Raw genomic sequence first — 15,447 nt, 5'->3', positions numbered from 1 at the left:
CCTTCCTTCATGGAACTTACGGTCTAATTCAAACTCCCTCCTGCCACTCCATGGAATGGAAAGTCAAAAATTTTTATATATTCAGGGAGAAAGGGCATATGCATTCATTAGTAGGTGGTGAGAGAAAAGGAGGAGCTGGGATCTGCCTTGAGACCTGTGCGGGTAGTGTCCCTTTTCCTTAGAAAGGACAGTGGAAGAAAAGCCCGAACCTGACCTACCTGGTGCCTGACACTTGGCCTTGGGGCGACAGACAGGGAGAATTTTATGAGCTGATGCAGGTTCCGACAGGGAAAGATCCTCTTTTTTTGGGCAACTGCTGGGACTGCAAAATGGCAAAACGTGTTACTATTTTGAATGAGAAAAGAAACTGTGACAGAATGACTTTGGGCACAGAGCAGTGGGTTGTTTCATCGGGTTGAAGGTCTAGGTCTGACCTCCTATAGAAGAGGGTCAGTGGTGAGGCCTCTGTAGGAGCCCCTTCTCACCTTCCTCCCTCTGTGGCCCCATGAACAATGAAAAAAGAACTTGGGAGGGCCGCCCCAGAACCTCCATGGCAGTCTGGCCTTAAACTGCTTTTCCTCTCTCTCTCAGCTTGCTTTCCTGACATTTGCTGTACCCATCTGACTTTTTGTGCAGGAGATAGGTGGGTCAGGCCTAAAAGGGGCTCACAATGGGATAATGGGATAATTTGACATTTAATCCGTTCTCACTTTAGTAGCTGCTTACCTCTGTTCCACTTCCTCCTCCATTTTAGGTGACAAATAAGCAAACTATGCAATGCGGGGTGGAGTGGGGTGAGGGGTAGGTGGTTCACAGGCACAAAGATATTTGGGTATTAATTATCTTCCATGAGTGCACGCTTGTCTTCCTCATGCCCTGCATATTTAGGTGCGGAAAATATTGTGGGCATCAAGAAATCAGGAGGGGAGGCAAGGCATAAGAATGGGACATGTACACACAAGGGTAGTTTGGTATTCATATGCTTCTCTCCGTCCATTTCTGCTTTCCCTATATCCATATTCTACCTTTACCTTCGACTATTTCCGTACGAAAAATCTGGTAGGAAATAAGGGCGAGAGACGCAGAGAGGAACAAGACTAAGGTTTTTTGATATTGATAAACAAGTCAGACCAGAGCATCCTTCCAGACGCCCCTATTTCGTGTAGAAAACTGAGGGTTTGGAGGGGATTCTCTTATGAAAGCGACACAGTTTTTGGAATAGGTGAGAATTTATCCTCCTCTCAGACTCCAGCCTCTCTTCCAAACTTCGTACCTCGGCTCCCTCCCCCCAACCCGCCCATTTCGGTGAGCCTAGGGCTTTGGAGAAGTGAATGTGCAAAAGGAACACTTTGGTATCCGTCCGCCCTGTCAAGCCGCGGCTGATTCACTAACGCCACCGCCCTAAACCCAGGTACAGTTCAGTTCGGAGTCGAAAAAAATGTAGGCTTGGTAGGGGGAGCTCCCCAAAGAGGAGAATACCGGAGACCCTTTGATGTAAGCCTGCTTCTCTCCGTCCAGAGCTATAACCAGACCCCGCCCCTGCCTGTTCCAATACGAGAAACTGCCCGGGTGGGATGGGCGGAGCTCACTGACAGAGAAGTGCAAAGATGGTATCAGTCCGCGTCCATCAAGCCGGATCCCTTTAAACAACACTAGCTCCTCCCCCAGACCGTTTTGGTATTGGGGACGTGGCAAGCAGAATCTGCGGAGGAAAAGGTAGTTGTTATTTTAGTCACTAGGAGCTGGTCCTTGAGGAGCACTAGGGACGGGAAGGAAAAGGGAATACCGAAAAGTGACTATCGTTTGGCAGTTACTGCTCTTAATCTGATAAAGCAGGTGTCTCGTCCCAGGTGCCGGGCCAATCCCCAAACACAGTCGCCGCCATTTACTCGTGTCCTTGTGTCCATCTGACTGTCCGTCCCTCTTTCTGTAGGGCACGGCACCCTTTGAGACAAGGAAATGAGAAAACTGCCCCTGATCCAAGCAGAGCAGGTCAGTGAGAAGGTGGGCATCGTTTGGGAGTGCGGATATGGGTATCAGAGATGAATGTGGGATACGTGACCTGGTCATGGGGCGCTGGCGGTGAGAGAGAGAGAGAGAGAGGGATAGAGGTAATTTGAGTGGCACGCAACGATAAATTTAAAATGATCTGTCTCTTGCTTGATTTCAAGACCCTCGCCTAAACTCCGACCATGTTTGGGAAAGGAGGGGAGTGTAATAGCGGCTTCTAGCGGAGAAATGGCGGATTACATAATAGGAGGAAGAGCTGTTGCTACCTGTGAGAACAGTCCTCTGGGGAGCCCTGGGAGGGAGAGGGTGTAAAAGCTGGTTGTGTCTGATAATTAAGGCCCTGAAAGGTCTCATGTCCTGGTTATTAGTCTGACCATTAATAACCATTAATAACCACGTCTTTCCCACCGTCTTTTCATTTGGTCTTTGGGTGTGTATCATGTATTTATAAAGTAGGTCTGTCCCTAAGTGGGCGGTACTCCACAATTCTGTAAGGATCTGTAGCGGGCAACGGACCTCAAGGGAAGGAGATAAGAAAAAGAAAATTAGCCTAATTTTTGTAAAGTGGGTAGTGCTTAGAGGTGGTATACGGCTAAGACAAGAGCAGGTAGGGGTCTAGGGGAAACTGCAGATCTTTCTGCCAGCTTTCCAAGCAGTCCGTTATTACTCCCATTGTGTTGCAGAAAATGATAGGCTTTGAAGAGAGTAAGGAAATGTAAGAACTTACGTGGAATTTAGAAATAACACTTTTTATTGATTTCCCAGCCAACTTCTATGGCTTGTCTGAGCATTCCATCCCTACTGACACCACCACCACTATCTTGCATGGATGTTTGAGTTGTCTCTGCAAGGGAATTGTAAGACTTTGGGAATGGAGCAGAGGGGATTGGAGATGTGGGGTGAGGGGGAGGAAAAAAGCAAGGTAGAAAATTTTGGCAAAGAGGTACCTATATCCAGAAGGAATTGGTGCCCTAGGTGCTGCTCTCTCTACCAAGGACTCAGTCTCCATTGTCTCCTGTCTGTTTATTTATCTCTGTATTTGTGAATCAGTAGGTCTGTGGAACTCTCAGTTGTTGTGAAGGTTTAAAAATAGTAACCCAATGTGAAGCTAAGAAATGATGAAGGGCAGTACCCGGTGTATGTTAAGATTGGTGCAAAGGTAGAAGGCAGGGGGTGAATGAGACTAGAGAATTATATCCCTTCTGTTTTGCCAGTTTTGTAACCCCTGTTCAGTCCCCTGATGATTTAGTTGGGAATCTTCATAAGTATTGGGGGTATAGAAGGGTAACGTCTGCTTTTCTCACTTCCCGCCTGATTTTCCAATCCGTGTGCTTCACCCTAGCCCAATTCTGAACTAAGGAAGTGCCCAGGCAATCACTGAAGAGGAAAATGGTGGGCGGCAAGGAAGAGGTGGAGCAGCTCTTGATGCGGGGCAATGGGAGGAAGGGACTGGGAGGGGAAAACACTAGACAAACTGCAAGTATAGGGAACAGGGACTGAAGTGTCTACCAAGAGATCAGTTTCTGTATCTTTCTATATGTTTATTTGTCCATAGATCTGCCTGTAGGTCTGCTATAGGGCTTATCATCATTGGAAGCAAGGAAAGAAGGAGAAATTAATCTAGATCAGTGCAGGTTGGTATGGGTGTGGAGACTTCCTCAGTAGTACTATAGGATGAGGTAGTGGAGATCTGCTTGGGTCCAGCAGGGGTAAAGAGCCAGTCTAGGGACTCTTCAGTTGCTCTCACTCCCATCCAGTTTTCCTACTCCCTATACTTGTTTTGTGTCTAGAAAGATTACTAGGACCTATAGTTGTAGGGAATGTGCAATTAAGGGAGAGATTGCTAATTACCTACCTCTCCCACTTACACTGAACTTCCATAATCTCAGGTCTCTGTGCTAATCAAATGAAGAAAAAATGGAAGAGACTCAAAGCCCCATTTCCTTCCTCCACCCCTAGGTCCAACTTCAGTGGCAGATCTGGTGGCCTTGGAGTGGCTGAAGACCACCACCCTCCACCGGGCTGCGCTCAGGCACACAGCCATCTTTCCTTTCCCTGAGCGAACTTCCTCTGCACGTTGTTTATGTCATTGGCAGAGCCTGTAGTTGGAAAGGGGGCTGAATGACTACTGGACTTTGTATGAAAACACCAACCTGGGACAGACCTTCAGTCGAGGCTTTGACAGGGGTGGGGGTGTATAAATTGGCCTTGCCTTTAATTTGGTTCATGACTGGCTCTAAGGCTAATGCAAAGGCAGAGGAAGGGCTGGGGCTGGCCCAAAAGCTGGAATCAGTGGCCCTACCAACACTAGAGTCAAGGCTAAGATCCAGACCAAGGCAGTGACTGAGGCAGAACTGAAAACAGGACCAGTGAACCAGGCCAAGGCTGAGGATGGAGCAGTGGCCAGAAAACAGACAGTGACCTACATTGAGGCCGTGGCTATGACAAGGGAAGTGAACAAAATGGAAGCTATGACAAACTAGAGTCATGGCTGAAACTAAGGCAAAACTTCTGGCAGAATCTGGTATAGTACCCCCATACAATTCAAAGGCCATGCCTACATCCAGGGTCAGTGCTGTGACCAAGTATGAAGTCAAGGCTGATGCTGGAAGTGAGGCCACTATCAGGTCCTTTGCCAAAGCTGATGATAAGGCCAATATTGGATCCAGGCCCCAAAGAGAGAGAGAGGGCAGCATCAAGTTTAGGGCTGGAGACAGAGGTGGTATTATTATCGAGCCCAGTGATGAGGATGAAAAAAATATCTGCTCCTGGTTCTGGACTGGAGAAGAGCCTAGTTTAGGGTCCTGGTTCTGGCCTGAAGAAGAGAACCCTTATCAAGTTTATAAGCCTCCACCTAAGATCCAGGAAAAGCCCAAGCCCACACCCAAACACGAACTTACTATAAAGCAAAAAGCAGCAGCATGGTCAAGGGCCAGGTACAGTGTCCTAGTCCCAATAGAGGGAGGAGAACAATCCTTGCCTCCAGAAAGGAATTGGACTCTGGTCGAGACCTTGATTGAAACTCCTCTGGGGATTCGGCCTCTGACCAAGATCCCACCCTATAACGGGCCTTACTTTCAGACCTTAGCTGAGATCAAAGAACAGGTTAGGAGTAGGGAAAAGTATGGGCCCAATCCAAAAGCCTGCCGTTGCAAATCGCGTGCCTTTAGTTTAGAGCCTAAAGAGTTCGATAAACTCATTGCCCTACTTAAGTTAACTAAGGATCCTTTCATTCATGAAATAGCTAAGATGATAATGGGCATCAGTCCTGCTTATCCATTTACCCAAGATATAATTCATGATGTAGGTATTACTGTTTTGATTGAAAACTTGGTCAATAATCCCAATGTTAAAGGACATGCTAGAGCTTCAAATATGGTGGATGAGAACTCTGAGTCTTCTGAAGAATCAAAAATAGGAGAGTCATATATACATCAAGTTTGTAAGGACGTAATTTCTTGTCCTTTAAATTCCCCTGTTCAACTTGCTGGACTAAAATTATTAGAGCACTTGAGTGTGAAATTTGAGGATCACCATATGATTGCCAATTATATTCCAGATTTCCTCACCTTGTTAAACAAGGGAAGTGTCAAAACCAAGTTTTATGTTTTAAAAGTATTTTTGCGCTTGTCTAAAAATCAGGCCAATACAAGAGAACTGATCAGTGCTAAAGTACTGTCATCATTGGTTGCACCTTTTAACAAGAATGAGTCAAAGGCCAATATTCTTAATATCATTGAAATATTTGAGAATATAAATTTCCAGTTCAAAAAGAAGGTGAAGCTATTTACCAAGGAAGAGTTCACTAAATCTGAACTTATTTCCATATTCCAGGAAGCAAAAGAGTTTGGTCAGAAACTCCAAGACTTAGCAGAGCACAGTGATCCTGAGGTGAGAGATAAAGTTACACGATTAATACTCAAACTCTGAATAGCCTAATGTTCTCACAAAGCCTTGAACAATTTTGGTGTCATAGTATGAAACCAGTGCATATGATAAGTTCAATATTTATGTCATCTGCATTGATTGAAGGAGGCAGTTTTATAGATACCTAATGCTCTTGAGAGCTGGAATATTTGTTGATTTTTGTGCTATATAAATTGAGATAATTTTAGTATTTTTGTAACATGACCTGATAACGAAACTATTCATCCTGGTAAGCTATACTTCTGTGCTTTATATCGACATAAGTGTATTCATTGCGACTTCATTTACATGTTAATAAAGTTGCATGCTAAAACTGGCGAAAACATTGTCCTAGTTCTTCAGTTGAAGTCTAGTGAGACAGATAAAGCACAAACAACATAAAGATGATAAACAGCACTGTCTTTGTCTGTAGGAGGGTACAAACAAAACAAGTTGACATTGACAGATCCTTTAGTTTCATGTTCAAGGAGTAGAATCACTCTATATAAGAAGACACAACTGTGTGCTACTAGCTGACATCTGGACTAGTCTGGGGAAAGGGGTGAAGACAGATTTAGGAGAAAGGGAACACAGATGCTTCTATTCCAGTCTTGAGTCCCAGAACTTGTGCTCAGCCTTTCATATAGGATGTCTCATCAGGATGCCTTAAACTTTTTAACCCTCACGAGGATTCCTGGTTCTCATCCTCATTCAGCAAAGCCATGGAATGTGGCTCTGAAACGACCCAGTGCCACTATGCCTTCCACAGCCAGGTACCCCATCTAGAGGTAACAGGTTTATGGCTTCATCTGAGACTCTTCCCCAGTAGTCCTGAACCTCAGATGATGGTCTTCCTGGGGACCAACTACAGAAATTGCTTCATGGATAGTCCATTTGTCCTGCCTTCAGAACTGTTTACTCTCATCCTTGCATTTGTTTGCTGGCCAATGCTTTGCAATTGGTGGCAATCTGTTTTTACTGATCCCTTTTGGTCAGAGCTCAGCTCCTGGAGACAGCAACAGGATACAAAAGTCCTTTAGGAGTGTGTGGTTAAGAAGAAATTCCCCTAATCCCACTGTCCTGTCTGTACAGTTTACAGAGCCAAAGCCATGTTGGCTGTACTACCTGTTTAGACTTAACTAAAGTTAGGTTCTGGCTGGGGGTTTGTGGTATAGCATGCCAGAGTATAATTAGGTATCGAGTCATTCCTGCCTTTTCTACCCTCTGCCTCTTTTGCTGTTATTATCCTCTTTTCATTACTGCCTAGAATTGGTAAATATAGATAGTAGGATCAGTGAACAAATACTGGTCTTTCTATTGAACTTCCTCTCTCTCCTAACCTTGTATGTATTGGGGAGAAGGCCTAAACTGAAGGTGTCATGTACCCCTAAGTTCAGCAACTATCTCTAGTTAATTTCTATTAAGGTCAGGTCTGAACTTATATTTCATCTAGGAATTAAAATGAAAGATAACCAGCCACACTTGGACATTAAAGGTGGAGAAAAAAAAGAGCAGGTAAGCTTTTTGCAACGTGCAGTTGCAACTTAGACCAGGGGCCCCAACCCCTGGGCAGCGGATGGGTAGCCAACCTGTGGCCTGTTAGGAACCAGGCTTCATAGCAGGAGGTGAGAGGCAAGCAAACAAGTGGAGCTTCATCTGTATTTGCAGCCACTCCCCAGCGCTAGCATCACCGCCTCAGCTCCACCTCAGACATTAGATTCTCATAGGAGCACCGGTGTCTGGTGCCAAAAAGGTTGGGGACTGTTGACTTAGATGATTATCGAAGTTTTTTATAACTTGCTTTTTAATCCAGAGAACTCCCATAACCTAGAATTCCAATAGTTGTGGATTTTGTTTTCACAGTTGAGGATCTTCACAATACAATTGGACCAGATCCTTTGGAAATATTGTGTGTCTCAGATTCCCTCTAGAACACACATTTAATCAGTTGATAGCTATAGAATTTTCCATCAGCTAACAAGAAGGGTGAATGTGGGGTATGTAGGTATTTGTATCAAAGCAAGAAACTGATGGGCTCTTCTTAGTTGGAAACTGGGAGACAGTCATTCCCAAATTGTTCCTGAGGTGTGCTTAAAGTCAAAACTTCATCTATTGTTTCATCTTCTTTCCTGGAAAAAATAATTCAGGCAAGCCCCTGTAGTATCAGGGCTGATCCAGATGTTACTTGTCTTAAAATGTTGCTACCTGAGAGTAAAAATCAGTGTGGATTTCTCATCTTTTCTTCCATGAAGTAAAGCAAGTAATCTTCATTCAGCACAGCTGGACTATTTGCACCCACTGGCCCTCTATCATGCTCTCAATTTTAAAAAAGAAACGTTCAGTGGGAATTCATCTATAAAATATCACCAGATTCCCTAGCAAGGCTTTCAAAGCTCTGTATCCTTCAGTACCTTTCCATTTATTCTCATATCCCACCAAGTGACCTACGTTGAAGCCACACTGGACTATTTGTTGACCATTTTATGCACTTTCCAACTTTTGTGCATTTTCTCATGCTATTCACTCATGCTGCAATGCCTTTACAACCCCCTCCTGCCTATTGGAAAACTATTATTTTAGGCTCAGCTCAAAAGCCCAGTCCTTTTGAAGTCTTCCCTGACGCCCTTATTCTCCCTGTCCCCAACTTGGAATTAATAGCTCTTTCTGAATTTCCAGACATTTTTTTTTTTGCTCTTCTGTTTTAGCATTTGTCTTTACACCATGCTTTGTAGTCTTGTTAGTACGTTGGAGCTAATGTTTAGAGACAGTTAGCATAGAGGGGGAAGCTTGGATTTTTTTAAGTTTATTGGGGGTAACATTAGTTAATATAATTATATGATTGTCAGGTGTACATTATAATTTGACATCTATATATTTTATTGTGTGATTAGCACCCAGAGTCCAGTTTCCTTCAGCTACCATATATTTGATCCCCTTTACCCACATCACCCTCCCCCAAAACCCTTTTCTGACCTCCTATACCCTGTTTACCACTTCCCTCCTCCAGCCCCTCTACCCTCTGGTAACCACTAGTCCATTGTCCATGTCCCTGAGTCTCTGTTTGTCCTGTTCATTTGTTGCTTTTAGGTTTATATCCCACATATAAGTGATATCATGTGCTTTTCAACTTTTTTCTGTCTGGCTTATTTCACTTAGCATGATTATCTTGAGTTCCATCCATGTTGTCGCAAATGGCAGTATTTCATCTTTTCTTATGGCTGAAAAATATTCCATTGTATATATATCCACAGCTTCTTTAGCCAATCATTTATTGTAGGACACTTCGGTTGTTTCCATGTCCTGGCCACCACGAATACTGCTGCAATGAACATCAGTGTGCAAATATCTTTTCAGATATGGGTTTTCAAGTCTGTGGGGTAAATACCCAGTAGAGGAATTGCTGGATCATATGGTAGATCAATTCTTAGCTTTTTGAGGAACCTCCATACTATTTTCCATAGTGGCTGTACCAATTTGCAGTACCCCAGTATATGAGGGTTCCTTTTTCTCCGCATCCTCTCCAACATTTGTTATTACTTGTTCTGTTGATTATAGCTATTCTAACAGGTGTGAGATGGTATCTCATGATGGTTTTGATGTGCATTTCACTAATAGCTAGCAATGTTGAGCATCTTTTCAAATATTTGTTAGCCATTTGTATGTCCTCTAGGGAGAAGTGTCTGTTCAGGTCTTCTGCCTATTTTTTGATTGGATCGTTGGTTTTTTTTGTTGTTATTGAGTTGTTTGAGTTCTTTGTATATTTTGGATATTAAGCCCTTATCAGTGGCATTGCTTGCAAATATATTTTCCCATTCAAATGGTTGTCTCTTTAACTTGTTGACGATTTCTTTTGATGAGCAAAAGCTTTTTAGTTTGATGTAGTCCCATTCATTTATTTTAGTTTTAACTTCCCTTGCCTTTGAGGTCAAATTCATAAAATCCTCTTTAAGTCCAAGGCCCTTGAGTTTAGTTCCTAAGTTTTCTTCTATGAATTTTATTGTTTCAAGTCTTATATTCAGGTCCTTAATCCATTTTGCGTTAATTTCAGTGTGTGGTGATAGACAACAGTCTAGTTTCATTCTCTTGCAGGTGTCTTTACAGTTTTCCCAGCACCATTGATTGAAGAGACTTTCCTTTTTCTACTGTATGTTTTTGGCTTCTTTGTCGAAAATTATTTGCCCATATAAATACGGATTTCCTTTTGGACTCTCGATTCTGATCCACTGGTCCTTGTGTCGGTTTACTGCCAATACCATGCTGTTTTGATTACTGTCGCTTTGTAGTATAATTTGAAGTTGGGCAGAGTGATGCCTCCAGCCTCATTCTTTTTTCTCAGGATGGCTTTGGCATTTCGGGGTCTTTTATGCTTCCATACAAATCTGATGATGTTTTGTTCTATTTCCTTAAAAAATGTTGATGGGATTTTGATGGGGATTGCATTAAATTTGTATAATGTTTTAAATAATAAGGTCATTTTAACTATGTTGATTCTTCCAATCCAAGAACAGGAAATATCTTTCCATTTCTTTGTATCTTCTTCGATTTCTTTTAATAGGGTCTTATAGTTTTCATTATATAGGTCTTTCACATATTTCATTAGATTTATTCCTAGGTATTTTATTCTTTTTGTTCCAATTACAAAAGGAATTTTTTTCCACTTCTTTTTCTGACACTTCATTATTAGACTGTAGGAACGCTATGGAATTTTGAATGTTGATTTTGAATCCAGAGACTTTACTGTATTTGCTTATTGTTTCTAGTAGTGTTCTTGTAGAGTCTTTAGGGTTTTCTATATAGAGAATCATGTCATCCACAAATAGTGACAGTTTGACTTCTTTGTTTCCTATTTGGATGCCTTTTATACCCTTCCCTTGCCTGATTGCACTTGCTAGGACCTCCAATGTTATATCGAATAGCAGTGGCACTAGTGGACAGCCTTGCCTTGTTCCTGATCTTAGAGGGAAGGGTTTTAGTTTTTTTACCATTAAGTCTAATGTTGGCTGAGGGCTTGTCATATATGGTCTTTATTATGTTAAGGTAATTTTCTTCTATACCGATTTTCTTCAGTGTTTTGATCATAAATGAATGCCGTATCTTGTCAAAGGCTTTTTCTGCATGTATTGATGAAAATATGACTCTTATTTTTTAATTTGTTTATGTGGTATATCACATGAATCGATTTGCATATGTTGAACCATCCCTGTGCCCCTGGGATGAAGCCCACGTGATCGTGGTGTATAATCTTTTGAATATGTTGCTCTATTCGGTTCGGTAGTATCTTATTTAGGATTTTTGCATGTGTGTTCATGAGAGATATCAGTTTGTAATATTCTTTTTTGTGTGTTATCTTTACCAGGTTTTGGTAGCAGGGTAATATTGGCCTCATAAAATGAGTTGGGAATTATTGTATTCTCTTCAATTTTTTGGAAGAATTTGAGGAGAATAGGGATTAAATCTTTTTTGAATGTTTGGTAGAATTCACTGGTGAAGCCATCTGGTCCTGGACTTTTACTTTTTGGTAGTTTTTTGATGATTATTTCAATTTCCATACTGCTGATCTGTCTATTTAGATTTTTCCAGCTCTTCTTGATTTGGTCTAGGAAGACTGTATTTTTCTAAGTACTGCTCCATTTCTTCTAGGTTAATAAATTTGGTGTTATATACTTTTTCATAGTATTCTTCTATGATCCTTTGTATTTCTGCGGTGTCTGTTGTAATTTCTCCTCTTTCATCCCTGATTTTGTTTATTTGTGTCCTTTTTCTTTTCTCTTTAGTGAGTCTAGACAGGGGCTTGTCAATTTTATTAACTTTCTCAAAGAACCGGCTCTTTGTTGCATTTATTTTTTCTATTGTTTTGTTTTCATTTTCATTTATTTCTGCTCTAATTTCGACTCTTTCTTTCTTTTTGCTGACTTTAGGCTTCATTTGTTCTTCCTTTTCTGGTGTTTTTAACATGAAGTGTTAGGTTGTTTATTTGGGCTCGTTCTTGTTTTTGGAGGTAGGCCTGTAATGATATGAACTATCCTCTTATTACCGTTCTTGCCATGTTCCAAAAGTTTTGATATGTTGGGCTATCATTATCATACTTTTCTATGTATCTCCTGATCTCTCTTTTTATGTCTTCTCTGACCCAATTATTCTTCAGCAGCATGTGGTTTTTCCTGATTTCTTTCTGCAGTTGATCTCTAGTTTTAAAGCATCAGAGAATAAGGTTGGTATGATTTCAACCCTCTTATATTTGTTGAGGCTATCTCTGTGTCCCAGTACGTGGTCGATTCTTGAGAATGTTCCATGTGCACTAGAGAAGAATGTATAAGCACCTGTTTTGGGATGGAAGGCTCTGTAAATGTCAATGGTGTCCAGTTGGTCTAATGTGTCATTTAAGGATGTTGTTTCCTTATTGATTTTCTGTTTAGATGATCTGCCCATATCTGACAGTGGGGTATTTAGGTCCCCTACTACAATAGTGTTTTGGTCTGTTTCTGTCTTTAGTTCTTTTAGTAATTGCTTTACATATTTTGAGGCTCCCTGATTGGGACCATAGATATTATTAATAAGTGTTATGTCTTCTTGGTGCATGATTCCCTTTATGATTATGAAGTGTCCCTCAGTGTTTTTCTTTACCTTTTTTTATTTTGAAGTCTATTTCATCTGATATTAGTACCACTACTCCCGCTTTTTCTCTAATGCCATTTGTTTGAAATATCCTTTTCCACCCTTTCGCTTTGTGTCTGTATTTGTCTTTGGAGCTGAGATGTGTCTTCTGGAGGCAGCATATGGTTGGGTTTTCTTTTTTGATCAATCTACAACTCTGTGTGTTTTTATTGGTGAGTTCAGTCCATTTCCATTTAGGGTGATTATTGAAATATAAGGTCTTCTAATAACCATTTTTCTTTTGTTTTTTGATAACTCGGTATTTCCACTGCTTCCTTGTTTTTGTGTTTCTGTTTTCTTTTTGTGGGTTTTGCCTCTGGTTCTTCTTGTTTTATGTTATATACTTCAGTTCTGAATCTTTGGTGTGTGGTTACCATTATGAACATGTAAAGGATAGTTTTATATATATATATACACACAGTCGTCCATTTTCTTCTGTGCATGCCTTATCTCCATTCCCCTTTGCGAATTTGGGTCTTTAAATCCTCCCCTTTTCAGTCATTGCTATCTCAATTTGTCCCTATGTATGGTGATCATTCATTACTATCTTGCTATAGCAATTCTCTTCTTATTGCTTAAGCTTATAATGCCCTATTTTGAGTAAGGGCTGCACTCCTCTGCGTCTATCAGCCTGCTAGTTGTCTTACTCCTAATTATGCATTTTTTTGTCATTTTGTTTTAGGTGAACTGACCTCTTTCAGTATTTCCTGTAGTGCAGGCCTCGTATTGGAGAATTCCCTCAATTTTTGTATGTCTGGAAAGATCTTTATTTCTCCTTCATATCTAAAGGAGAGCTTAGCTGGCTGGATACATTATTCTTGGCTGGTACTTCTTTTCAGTTAATAGTTTGAATATTTGATTCCATTCCTTTCTGGCTTGTAAGGTTTGTGCTGAGAAGTCCAACGATAATCTAAAGGGGTTTCTTTTATTGGTTACCATCTTTTCCCTGGCTGCCCTGAGAATTCTTTCTTTGTCGTCGATTTTTGATAATTTTAATACAATGTTTCTTTGTGAAGGCCTTTTTGGGTTGAGATAATTGGGTGTTCTATTGACTTCTTGAATTCCAAGCTCCAGCTCATTTTTTAGATTTGCGAAATTCTCGTCAACTATTTGTCTGTAAATGCTTTGTAATCCCTGCTCCTTTTCCTCCTCTTCAAGAATGCTCATTATTCTTATGTTTCCTCTCCTGATGGTATCAGCTTGTTCTTGTATTTCTCTTTTGTTATTTTTCATTTTTCGGTTTCTTTCTTTTTTCTGATTTATTTCTAGATTTCTGTCTTTGATATCACTGATCCTTTCCTCCATTTGGGTGACTCTATTTCCCAAGCTTGCTATTTCATTTTTCACTTCTTTCAGTGTGTTCTTCATCGCCAGAAGTTCTATTTGCTTCTTTTTCAGGGTTTCAATCTCCTTGCTAAATAACTCTTTGTGCTCATCTAGTTGTTTTTTCAATTCCTGAAATTGTTGATATGACTCATTTCAGAACTCACTGAATTTTTTTGGAAGTACCATCCTGAATTCTTTGTCATTTAAGTTGCATATTTCTATGTCCGTAAGCTTATTTTCTGGAGATTTTTCTCTTTGTTTTTGCGATGCCTTGTCACCTTGGTTGTTCATGGTGTTTAATGGACTATTTATCTGCTTAGGTGTTAATGGAAGTGCATTTTGTTTTTTTTTCCAGAAAGATTTATTATATAAAGGTGTCTCTAGCCTGTTGACAAGAAGGTGTTTTTCTTTTGGTTTCCAGTAGGTGGCGTCTAAGCCTCTTGGATCCCTGTTTTATATAAAGTCTTCAGAATGTCTTTTTTTTCTTATAGATATTCAATCACACTGTCTACCCTCAGTCTCAGTCTCTGTCAGCGTTAGTGACAGTTTCAGTAGTATTGCTCAGATTTCCCTTGGGCTCCACTGTGTTCGGTCTTGGAGGATATGGGTGGAGGGGCCCTCTGGCTTGGGCGATGGGGGCTGTGTCTCAGCCTCACGTTTTGTAACCACCACTGGTAATAATCAACTTTTGTTTCTCTGCCATCCCTGCTACTCTGCCATTCCTACCTCTCGGCTTTCTGCCCTGATGCCTGGGCACTGCCGCTGGCTGTGTGGAGCTCACAGCTCTCCCATGCAGGGCTGGTCAGGGAACTCTCTGCACCTTCTTCACTCCCCCTCCTCCTGCAAGGAGCTCAGGCTGCGAGAGGCAGCTTCTTTGTTTCTCCCAGTCCACCGCCCGACTCCGCGGATTCTGACCTATAGTAACTCTTACGCACGTATCCCACACTCAGAAGTGCTGATGTGCAGATTGTGTGGTTTTTGTTGAGTTTTAGATGTTCAGCTTATTGTTGTTTCAAGGGGAGAGCTCTGGGGACATCTCTCACTCTGCCATATTTCTGATGTCCAATGTCGTATCTCTCAGAAGTTTTAATGTGTTCCTTTGCACTGCGAATCTCACCTCTTCCAGGAAATGACTGCTGTGATTTGCTCCCAGGTATAGGCTCCTTTTATCACGGCTGATTGGATTAAGAGGGGACATCAGAACCAAGATGAACTATTCAAATTATTCCTGAGTTGGCCACCTTCTGCCTGGCAGGGAGGAACCTCAGAATGCCGGGACACCTCGTGTGGGATTCATACTTTGTTAATTCTTTTTTAAATGTTTGGTAGAAATTCTTCAGTGAAGCCATTTGTTCTTGGAATTTCTTTTTGTTGGGAAGTTTTTGATTACTGATTCAATATCTATACTATTCATGTATCTGTTGAAATTTTTTATTTCTTTTTCAGTCAGTTTAGGTAATTTGTGCATTTTTAGGAAGTTGATGTGACAGTAAGGTTAGTTAACACGTCCATCCCATCATATGATTACCACTTTTTGCATGTATGATGATA

The 15,447-nt window shown here is 41.2% G+C and overlaps 1 non-coding gene across 1 annotated transcript; it reads left to right on the top strand.

Annotated features, from left to right (window-relative positions):
* The first annotated feature begins 3,969 nt into the window (after positions 1-3,969).
* On the top strand, positions 3,970-15,172 carry LOC105310393. The gene is made up of 3 exons (XR_002778533.1): positions 3,970-4,709; positions 4,747-5,901; positions 15,050-15,172. It is a non-coding gene; the product is annotated as an uncharacterized LOC105310393 (transcript).
* Positions 15,173-15,447: the final 275 nt, after the last annotated feature.

Source organism: Pteropus vampyrus, unplaced genomic scaffold, assembly GCF_000151845.1.
Source record: "Pteropus vampyrus isolate Shadow unplaced genomic scaffold, Pvam_2.0 Scaffold2914, whole genome shotgun sequence".
NCBI classification, from domain to species: domain Eukaryota; kingdom Metazoa; phylum Chordata; class Mammalia; order Chiroptera; family Pteropodidae; genus Pteropus; species Pteropus vampyrus.
The sequence above is the reverse complement of the archived record's forward strand: the minus strand, read 5'-3'. Positions and strand labels throughout refer to the sequence as shown.